This window comes from Coenobita brevimanus, chromosome 27, assembly GCF_032717465.1.
Source record: "Coenobita brevimanus isolate Jiangsu-jjx chromosome 27, ASM3271746v2, whole genome shotgun sequence".
In the NCBI taxonomy this organism is placed as follows: Eukaryota; Metazoa; Arthropoda; class Malacostraca; order Decapoda; family Coenobitidae; genus Coenobita; species Coenobita brevimanus.
In genome coordinates, this window is record NC_136980.1 from 34,132,940 (window position 1) to 34,144,834 (window position 11,895).

At 40.2% G+C, this 11,895-nt stretch overlaps 1 non-coding gene across 1 annotated transcript; it reads right to left on the reverse strand.

Moving 5' to 3' along the window:
- Window positions 1-11,464: 11,464 nt before the first annotated feature.
- LOC145394585 (5S ribosomal RNA) lies at window positions 11,465-11,583 on the reverse strand. The gene has a single exon (XR_013896443.1). It is a non-coding gene; the product is annotated as a 5S ribosomal RNA (ribosomal RNA).
- Window positions 11,584-11,895: the final 312 nt, after the last annotated feature.

An 11,895-nucleotide genomic window follows, 5' to 3' on the forward strand; every position in this document is an offset into this window, starting at 1 on the left:
TGGGGACAAAGAGTTGACAATCCCGCACTGAACAACAGAAAGGACGACTTACTCTACTATAACGGTAGAAGGGGGGGACTGAGGCAGAACACGCTCGTGATCAAACAGGCAGCACATTGTACGTTAGAATTACACAAAGGATGATGAAATCATAGGCTATGTAACAATATATATATATATATATATATATATATATATATATATATATATATATATATATATATATGAGTCAAACTGTTTCTGCCTGACTATGAACTTGTTTATTTCTCTAGAACCGTAATAGATATCGACCTAATTCACTCTGCATTAGGTCGAGTTATGTACAGGAAGTTTCAGAAAAATGTAGGAAAAAATGCTGGCAGTCCCGCGCATCGCGGGGAAGTGAAATTGTCAGAATACGCAACACGCGAAAATTTATTTTTCGACTTTTTTTAAAATCAGAATTGGTCATTGTGGGCTCAATAACAGTATGGAAACGAAGACAATCGTATTTTGCAAACAATTTGTGATGGAAAGGCTATTAGCCAGTCCCAGACAATTTTTTGGACAAATGCTAGTGTATATATATATATATATATATATATATATATATATATATATATATATATATATATAAAATCATCATCATCAACATCATCAGGACCTCCTTTCCCACTCTAGGGCAGGGCGAGGAGTAGCAACGTCCAGACAGCCCAGATTTGCCCAACCCAATGGGTCACGCTTCCATTCACTCATCATTCAAGCCCTCGGAATCCTGGTTCTATCTGATACACCAAAAACATTCACCACGTTCTGTAGCTTCTCATAAATGTATCCGATATGTATATATATATATATATATATATATATATATATATATATATATATATATATATATATATATATATATATATATATACATATATATATATATATATTTCATCATCAGCAGCAGCAGCAGTTTGAGTATCCACTGCAGGACAGGCCTATCCTGACCGAAGTCGGGACGATACAGCCAATGTATCTCTACCATGTGACTTAGGCCGTCTTGTAGAGATTGTATGTAGGGTGAGAAGTGCTTGTAAGTGTAATTGTAGTGTTGGAATGGCTTTGGATGTGTGTGTAGTCTGTGAACCAAGTGTAATCGGCCCGTGCAAGCCGACTGGGTGCAAGCATACTTTATAGCAAGGAACACTGGTTCAACCACACCGCCCCTTGTGTCCACCAATGCAGTACGTGGCCAGGTGAACACTCCCAAAGTTTATTACTCTGGCGGGGCGCAAGCCCTGGCTCACCCGTGTACGAAACACACACCTTACCACTGTACCACAGAGGCTCCTATCTATCTATCTATCTATCTATATATACAGAGTGACCCAGAAAAACCTTGCACATTCCAAAGATAAATGAAATGAAAATGATTAAAGATATTCAAAATATTATTTCCAGACAGGAAGGTTCATTCAGTACAGTTTTTATTCATCATGTTTTAAAGATGACATCCTCCAAATGGTGGCCGTCATTGTCTATACACGCTTGGAGGCGATTTCTGAAGGCTGCCATGGCTCAATGGGTCATGTCAGGTGGAACAGCGGCTATCTCCTGCTGAATAGCAACCTTAAGGGCTTCAAGAGTTTGGGGTCGATGAGTATACTGTACACTCGTGATTTAAGGTAGCCCCACAGAAAAAAATCACAAGGGCCGAGGTCAGGGGAACTGGCCGGCCACCCAACATCGCCACACAAGGAGATCACCCGATCCGGAAACACTTCCCTCAGCATTTGCTATGATCTTCGAGACCCTTGTGATTTTTTTCTGTGGGGCTACCTTAAATCACGGGTGTATACTCATCGACCCCAAACTCTTGAAGCCCTTAAGGTTGCTATTCTGCAGGAGATAGCCGCTGTTCCACCTGATATGACCCGTCGAGCCATGGCAGCCTTCAGAAATCGCCTCCAAGCGTGTGTAGACAATGACGGCCACCATTTGGAGGATGTCATCTTTAAAACATGATAAATAAAAACTGTATTGAATGGGGTTTCATGTGTGCAAATAATATTTTGATCGTCTTTAACCTTTTTTTTTTTACCTTTGAAATGTGGGAGTTTTTTCTGGGTCACCCTGTATATATATATATATATATATATATATATATATATATATATATATATAGAGAGAGAGAGAGAGAGAGAGAGAGAGAGAGAGAGATTCTCTTTCATTCCCATGTCCACTTTCCTCCCCCCGTGCTCCCTACGTGGCCAATGTAAACATGTCAGTGGGCAGGGCGGGGGAGTTATGCATGGCCTGCTTGTCTCCCCAGCGCACCATAACACACCTGCTGCCTACACTCCCTTGCTTCTCTCACAATGGTCACACCAAGCTGTTTCTCGGTGCCTCGCCATTTCTCACATATTCTTATTAAGTTTGTTCATTTATCGGTAGTTCTCGCTGTGTATATATATCGGTATATCTCAGTGTCTCGCTGGCTCCCGCAGGTTCGATTTCTGTTTAGTTGCTTATTCCTACTTTTTTCGTTTCTTGTTACTATATTGTCTCTGTGTCATGTCAATATCCGGAGCACTTCGACGGTTGTGTTCGGGGCGGAGGTGTTAACTGTGCTATCTAAGTTTAGAAATGCAAGTTTTCTCATGCGTATTTCCTTTCTGTACAGTGGGATTATCCTAGTGTAATGCACGTGTAATGCCATCATTATACGAGTATACCTTCTCAGGTCTGAACTGCATAAGATCGCCCTTGCCTAGTCTAAGCAAGAATGGGTCCCCAACATTATCTAATACGGGAACCTCCCCACAACTAGATATGCAACGGCACACGGTCCTCGACGACCATAACACGTTTCCCTGTCTTTCCTATCTACATTTCCTTTGACGTCCCTGACTCTGCTGTTGTATCCACCACAAATACCTAAACAATTCACCTAGTTTGCATTACTATGATAGACATCAATGTTATCAAACCACATGCAGAAATAAAATTGTAAGGGGGAGGTGCTAAGAACCTTCCGGTTTCCACAAGAATTCTTCCACATGTCTAGTAATTGACTACACGTTAATATTCTGTACTCAGTCTGTGTTCTTCATTGCTTCTTACTATAAGCTTTTTATTCAAAACTGCTTCGTAATGTTCACATTGTAGTTCATTTGAGCCTTTCATTGGTTATTGCTGTTCATTTCACTGTCATAACAGTTCGTTCTTTCTTAATATACATTAAATTCTCTGTTTTAATGCTTCACGCTCTTCATATGTATACAGGATGGCCCATACACAATGCTCCTCTTCCACATCGTCGGGGGATTTCTCGTGTTTTGAAAGAACGTATTAGTCAGCGTCATCAGTGTCTGCCCTGCATCGTTTATTCTTTTCCTACTCCCACTCCTGCACCCACACCCAACCCGGCAAACTGAGCCCTCTTTGCAACAGATAAGATACCTTTTCCTACTCCCGCTGCTATAATCACACCCAAACCAGCAAGGTGAGCCCTATTCGCAACAGATAAGATACCTTTTCCTTCTCCCACTGCTATAATCACACCCAAACCAGCAGACTGATTCCTTTTCGCAACAGATAACATACCCTCAGGTTAGCCGCTAATGGAGCGCCATTTAAGGACCACCTTGAAATTCATCGTGTGTTCCATTATTTCCTTCCTCTTTATTTATTTTTCGCCGTTTCATGGTATTAATTTCACCATTCATTCCTGTGTTTCAGTCTCTTATTGTATATCAAACCATTCATCTCTTATCGTTCATCAAACATTCGTTTCAGTGTTTCATCGTTTCCCCTGCCGTCTCTTCCCATTTTCTCTCTCCAGAATTTACTGGTCGTCGTTAATGTTTGGTATTTCGTTCATAGATCACGCTAATGCTCACCAGTTCTCGCTAATGTCGGACATTTGCTGTTGCCAACCTTAAATCGTGCATATTTTCCGAAAACTTTTGACTCATGGCGCAGTTGCCCTCTTTCTGGCTGATATTTACCAGCGCCAGGCAGATCTCATTAAATTCATTTCTTTTCTTAATAACTGGTGAGTATAATGTTATTAATCACTGGCTTTTGTTAGTGTTTTAACATATCTTAGTTTGTGTTTAATTTTAACAGATACTGACACTGTTAAATGTATTCATATCCGTGTTTGACAGTAAAATTAGAAATCTGCTTACTAGTACAAGCTATTTATCAACAGCTCTTCATCATTAGCGAGCTTTTTCTTTACCTTTTGCTCCGAATTCTCTTTGCTTAGATCTGTAACAACTCAGCTCATTATTACTTATTATTACTTGCTTACTTTCCTTACTTTTCTTGGCTGGCCGGACGTATTTCTTTTCATTTTGTTCTTTACATTTTAGCTTGCTGGAAGCTCTTCTTTCTACTGTTTGCTCTTTTTAGCTTGACGCTCTTCTCTTTGATTTATACTCTTTACTTGATGAACAATTTTCTTTGTTGCTTACCTTTTTTTTCCCCCTTGGGGAAAGGGGGTGGTTGAAATATCATCTCTGTGTTCTTTACTGTTTTTTTGCATGTTGGCCTCTGTTCTCTCTACTGACTCTTTAACGACATTAATAATATTTTGTCATTTTTCTGAAGATCAGCAGACGATTTTTAGAAAGTAGTTTTTCGTTTTATGTTATTTTTTTTTCAGTTCTTTTCCACTCTTATATTCGTGGTATAGGAATTACTACGTTATCCTTTTCCCGCTAGTAACATTATTTTGCTTTGTCCTTATGTAACATAACGTGAACGAATATGTACTGTATCTTTCAGGCGTACTGATGTAAGCTTAAGCGTGTTTCGTTTAAATTCCTCGACTCTCACCAATTAGTCTGAAGCCTAAAATTACTCTGACTTCTTTCCGCTCACTAACTGTTACAGCAGGCACCACAGGTCTGGACGAGGGTGTTTCGTTATTTTGCTATATAACTCGCACGCTCTCACCGTTTCTCTGTAATTCTCATTCCTTCCCAGTGATTCGCTTTCATTCTCACCACGTCTTTGTAATTCTCGTAGCCTTCCAGGAACCATCTGATACATCGCTTCCCGCCTTCTGTGTGCCCAGCAGTTAATAATGGGGATTACGGCACTAGATAACACAAGATTACCTTTGGCTTTAGTGCGGACAATGTTCTGAGGTGCGGGACGACTGGCATATGTCAAGACGAAGACTCTCTCTCTCTCTCTCTCTCTCTCTCTCTCTCTCTCTCACACACACACACACACACACACACACACACACACACACACAGATACAGACAGACAGACAGACAGATAGAGCGCGCGCGTGCGTGTATGTGTGTGTGTGTGTGCGTGTGTGTGTGTGTGTGTGTGTGTGTGTGTGTGTAGGACAGAGGGAAAGGCACAGAAAAAAAATGCTCTACACAAGGTAGGCCCTATATATCTCGAACCACCAGTGGTGATGCAAATTCACTGTCAACTTCTTGGAGTTCACACACACACACACACACACACACACACACACACACACACACACACACAGCATTTATTTAGCTTTCAAGAAAGCATTTGACACAGTGCCACACCAAAGACTTTTATGGAAACTGTACCATCAAGGAGGAATTCGAGGCAAACTGTTTTGTTGGATGCAAGATTTTCTCATAAAAAGAGAAATGAGAACAGTACTAAGGGGAAATTACTCATCATGGAAAGAAGTGACTAGTGGAGTACCACAGGGCTCAGTGCTGGCACCAATCATGTTTTTAGTGTCTATAAATTATATAGACAGTAACACTGGAAGTCAAAGCTAAATATGTTTGCAGATGATGCAAAAATACAAAGGAGAATTACTAACACAGACTCTTGTAAAGAGCTACAAGAAGAATTAAATAAACTTCATGAATGGAGTAATACATGGCAAATGGAATTCAATGTGTACAAGTGTCATGTAATCAAGTTCGGTAAAAGTGGAAAAAGACCTGATTGAGATTATACGTTAGGAAATAAAACCCTAAACACATCAGAAAGAGAGAAGGACCTAGGTGTGATTATCAATAACAGACTATCTCCGGCTGACCACATCAGTGAGAAGGTACGGAACATGTATACACTGCTTGCAAATATGAGAATAGTATTCACATACATAAATGAAGACATGTTAAGAAGGATAATAGCATCATTCATCAGACCAACCCTGGAGTATGCATCAGTAGTCTGGAGTCCTCATCTCAAGAAACACATAGACAAGATTTAAAAAGTTCAAAGGGCCGCAACGAGATGGATACCAAGCTTAAGGGATCTAAGCTACGAAGAAAGACTAAATAAACTGAATCTACCAACACTACAGGAGAGAAGGAAAAGAGATGACATGATAATGCTATATAAATGCATATCAGGGAAGGAGAAAATAGACATAAATGATTACTTAACATATGGGGAAGCATCAGCAAGAGGACACTGCAAAAAACTGCATAAGAAGAGAGGTGATAAAGACGTGAGGTAATTCAGTTTCCCAAACAGAGCAATTGATCAGTGGAATGCACTACCGAATGAAATAGTATGTGCCAAAACAATTCACAAATTTAAGGATATGTACGATAAATATGGTTTGAGACACGGGACAGTACGAGCTTGACTCATTCCTGTAAAGATACAATTAGGTAGGAACACACACACACACACACACACACACACACACACACACACCTCTTAAGAGTGAAGCCAGGTCTTGAGGGTCTAGTGGTATAGATTCGTAACAAGTGCCTAATTTTTTTGTCCATAATTCATCATAAATGGGCGCAGAATGTAAGACACAGGGAGAATATCGCGAATAATTTCATTGACTGTACGGTTGCGTCCACCTTCCACTGCAGTTGTACAGCTCCATACAACAAGGCTTTGGAGGCATAGTTCCCTAACTCGTTGATTGCAGTTATCACCAGTCGAGTACAAGTTATAATTTATCTATTTATATCATCATCACTGCTGTTGTCTCAGTCTTTAACCTCTTCACCGCGTTCTTCACTTCTGCCATCGACACATTGTCAGGTACCACATTCTTGTGCACCACCAAAGTAAGTCTCATGTACAGTTGCCTCCTAAAGTTCCTTTCCCCGTGTTTTATCTCCCACCAAGATGTGGCACCATCGCAGTAGTAATTGCCGGCAACGTCGCAGTAGTAGCGTAAGAGTGGTGGGTATGTATGCCTGACATCATAATAGTAAATACATATGGGAGTAATTAACACATCACCAGAGACACCATTAACATTAGCATATACATTCTAATACAAAACGTATATTTCAATACGAAATACCAATAGGAATGTAAATTCAAGCAAAAGCATAATAGAAATATATCATGAAGGTTGTTGCAGATATAGTCATCATACATCAACCACCCCCACCACACCTTATTTGAAATCTGGGGTGTTAAGTCTGTCTCATGGATCTTGCTATGGGACAGTTCAAAAACCATTATGAATCGTAAAACATATGGAAACTGATGATACGCATAAATTAATAATATATAAACCAAAGCAATATAACAAGGAAGGGGAATAAATAACACCGTATGAATAAGAATATACTGACCACAAACTACTGGAAAGTTATCATTTCAGAGTAATGTAGTATTTAGTTCGAATCACTATCCGACCTTTGCAATATGACAATAGGTAAATAACCCATAAGACGTCAGAAAGCACCCGACAGAAGACATTAAAACAATTATAATATCATATGGGATTCATGTCAAGGGATAAATTACTGGAAATATACAGTATGTATGCTGGAGGATGCACTGATAAATCAGTGAGGCAAGAGACATATGAAGACAAAACCAGGAAATCGAATGTGGGGTGTTCATTCACTGACACGTACTTACGCTACAAATGCGTCGATGCCACATTTGACGGGTGCTATTTTTAGGGGGAAAGGGACTTTGGGAGGCAACTGTACCAACTCCCTGCTGTTGTCCTTGACATTTATCCTTATTAAGCACTGTTCTCATCGACTCCATTTTGTGATCATGCTTCTACTTTAGTACCTTACAATTTTATGCTTTTCCCACATCCATTCCTACATTTTCGCACCCATTTCTTTCCTATTATATAAAACAAGAATTTGTTTTATTTTCTTTCTCAGTTTCATTCTAATCTGTTCATTTTGTCAACCATTTCTTTATCTATTTCCTACTCAATTTCTCCTAAATCATTTACTTGCATCCAATCCTTCCAATTGGTCATTTACTTTTTCAGCACCATACCTGCCTTTAGCATCACTGTTCACACAATTCTCATCGTACACACTCCATGTTTTTTTTTTCCTAATCTATTCCATAACAAGTTAATTGAGTTGAGCTCTTCCTCTAGCTTTTGCACATATTCATTTGCCATTACTTCTTGTTTAAATTTTATTTTTTCATCCAGAGCGCCCCTCTTTGTTCTGTCGACTCCCATGTGACACACGCAAACATTTTCCTCTTTTCAAGCACATATTAAGGCACTTAATTAACACTAATTGCTGTCTCTCGGTACCGTACGTTTATGGACTTATTATTATCTGAAAAATGAAGTACATATGCACTACACTATATCCTGATAAATGTTCGTTAGCTGACGTTCGTCATCACTTTTTTCCTGGCATACCAAAGCTATCCTATATGCCATTCTTAGGACTCACAACACTTGGATCAGTCCACACACACACCACAAGGCCAGCCAGGAGACAGGGCGTATGTGCTGGGCAATCCCCAGGTCCTGTCACCCCCCCCCTTACTGTTTTTTTAATCAGCCCACACGCCATTGGCCAGGCTAATGTATGACCCGGCCTGCACTATAGGTGCAGGAAATCTGCAAACGAACGAACGATGGATTAGTGAAATCACCCGTTACAAATGCCATAATTCCCGTACATTTGTCCTATCACTCTATCCACTTGCTTCCGAAACCAATTCTTCTCTTCGACATCGCTGTAATGACAAGATGAAAATACAACAAGTACAGAAGTACTAGATGGATGCGAGAACAATGGATGAAGAATGAAGCTTCGCTAAAATCTATAGAAGTGAAGCACCTCGTTTCCGAAAATTCTTAGCGAGTCACTGACGAACACACTCGCTTCTAGGGATGTTCCTGCATCTGAAAACCAGAACGACTTTACCGCCTAAAAGTTAAATCTGACCTACATTCTTCAAGACATAATGAATTCCTAACCCCTCTTCCTCGCCTCCAATTTCCCCTGCTCATTCCTTACCTCACACATTTCATCCTCTTCAATTGATCCATTTCATTCGTTTTCATCTTCAGTTCGTACACTGCCATTTCATTATGCCTTCCTTCCTTAACTTTTGCATCGCGAGGACGTATATTATCTATTTTAATCTTGCTAAATCTTTGGGGAAACCATTCAGACCAGAAGGGCCAGAGCCTTCATTAGTTCCAGAGTAGGGAGAGAGAACGTGGTGATGTGGGTTCTGTCGGATGTTGGCACGTCCTCAGGTGCACCGTCCCAATCTTATATAAATCAGGATGAAATATAGTGATCAAAGAGGCTGAATGTTTGCAGTTTCATGTTTATTTGCTTGAATCCACAATAACTGCTTCAAAACACCATTCCCCTTCAACAATGCAAGAACACCTAAACGCCCAGAACCAACATTGAAAGTCAGGCGTAACCCTGACATGCCTGATATGGCGTCAGTGAGATTCCCTGGGGAAATGAGGACACAGACTGGGCTGTGAGATTTCCCTTGAGAGATGGGATGGTAAGTGGACCCAGATCATAATGTGTATTGTGTATGCTGTGTGATTCAAAGTATCATAATTATGGATCTACAACATACTAGAAAAAAATTCTAAACTGATTGTTAACTTTTAGGGATAAAAGAAAGTAGAGAAACAAGAGATGTAAAAACAAAGAAAGAAGACAGCATTTGGGATGGGAGAAAATTAATTTTTATACCCATTACTACATTCCACACTGAACTCAGGACACACATGTAGCTGGTAGAGTGTAGTAGTGGATAAACAACTCTGAATCCCCTCCTATCGCAAAGCTCTGTTTTTTTTTTACGTTTTTATATCACGTTTTTCGCTATTTTTCATTCAAACACACTGAACCAGTTTTAGACATTTTAAAATTTATGTCCTGTTTGTGGAAGCTGCCTACCAAATAAATAACATAATTATACTACTAGCACATAAACTCGTTTCCAGATCCAGCCACCAGGTGTCAATCCCCACCTACTTGTTTTCCCTCAGGGGTCTGTTCCTGTCTTGACAAACTTTCCTCCTTGGATCTATTTTTTCCCATGAAACTAATTCCCCCAAGGACATATTTTTACCTATGAACCTAATTTTCGCCTTGGATCAATTTTCCTCTTTGGATCTATTTTTCCCAGTGGACATATTTCTTTCTCCGTGGACCGGTTTTCCCCCACTGACATATTTTCATATTTTCCTCATGGGCCCATTTTCCCCATTGTAGCTGCTCTCCCTCTTGGAGCTTTTTTCACCAAGGACCAAATTTTCCCCCCTGGACCTATATTTTCTATATATCTATTATTTCCATAGACCAAGTTCCACCATGGATCAATGTCTCACCATGGATTTATTTTGTCTCCAATGGCATCAAGTAGGATGAAGCAACACGAAATTGTGGAGTTTCCGTATCTGAAATGATGCCCAAGTGCAATAAAGTTTTTAGGTTGTGACTTGCATGCAATAGCTTGAATGCTGCTCCAAACATTGAGGAAACATCCGCGTTTGATACAAAGCGTTCTGGTGCCTAATGAACTTGTGTATGCCTTTTTGTTTTTGAGTTATGGCTCATAAAGAAATAAAAAAAAAGAGAGACGAAGATGAAAATATTTTTGCGACCCAAGTTCGTGACTCCTACAAAGGTTAGACGGACCTTGCCAGTAGCTTTGCAAGTAAACAGTAAAAATCTTTAAGTTTGTATACTTAAATCTGAGCTTTAACAGGAATTTAGTCTGCAAGGTACTGCGTTATGTACAGCTATGTTCATGACTCCCTGAGGCACCTCTAATGAAGGGTGATGGGCTGGTTGATGATCGCCTTTTATTTTTTAAGTAAACAATTTATTTGGGTGACAAATGTGCTGAATTATCCTATGATATAGTTAATTTGACAAACCAGAGTAAAAACTTGGATATATAAGCCTTCAAAATTACACAAAAAGAGGTTGATGGCAGCAAGAGCCTCAAATGGCCATGACATCATGAACCGCCAAGCCTGGAGACAAAACAAGACCGTGATCCCTATCTCAGTTGTGTAACTGGTTCTGCTGATTAGCCAAGCTTTGCTTCGCCGTGGCCAGGTCAGCAAATAACCACCAATGGTGTTTTCTTCCACCGCACAAGCACACAAGTAGAATCATTCATTCATTCATTGCCAGACCCCATGTATCCCAAACGGGGTGGCCAACGGCTTAGAGTTAATTGTTTTACAGGGAGGGGCACTAATCCTCCACCAACCCCACTTGACACGTAGGGATGCCAACAGCATCTGGTGTTCCCAGGCGGTCACCCATCCAAGTACTAACCAGACCCAACGTTGCTTAACTTCGCTGATCGGACGGGAAGCGGTGTACTCAACGTGGTAGGGCCGTTGGCATAAGTAGAATCACAAGAAAAAAGATTCATCACTGTTCCAAGAAACATGAAAACTAGGAAGATGTGATGGCAAGCAGCGTGTAGGGAGTACCTCTTCACAACGGGCAACTCTTGCTGTTGTTCATTCATTCGTCTGAAGATTCTCCCCTCCTGTAGAGGGGATCAGGTCTTATATTAGCCTGCTGTTGTGATGCTGTGCGAAGAAATACCAAACCGGTGTTCATTTACCTAATCAGCACTTTTAAGTGGAAGATATTACAATAATTTTTATCATCATATTGGTCCATTCACACCTAAATATCTGAAGTCTGG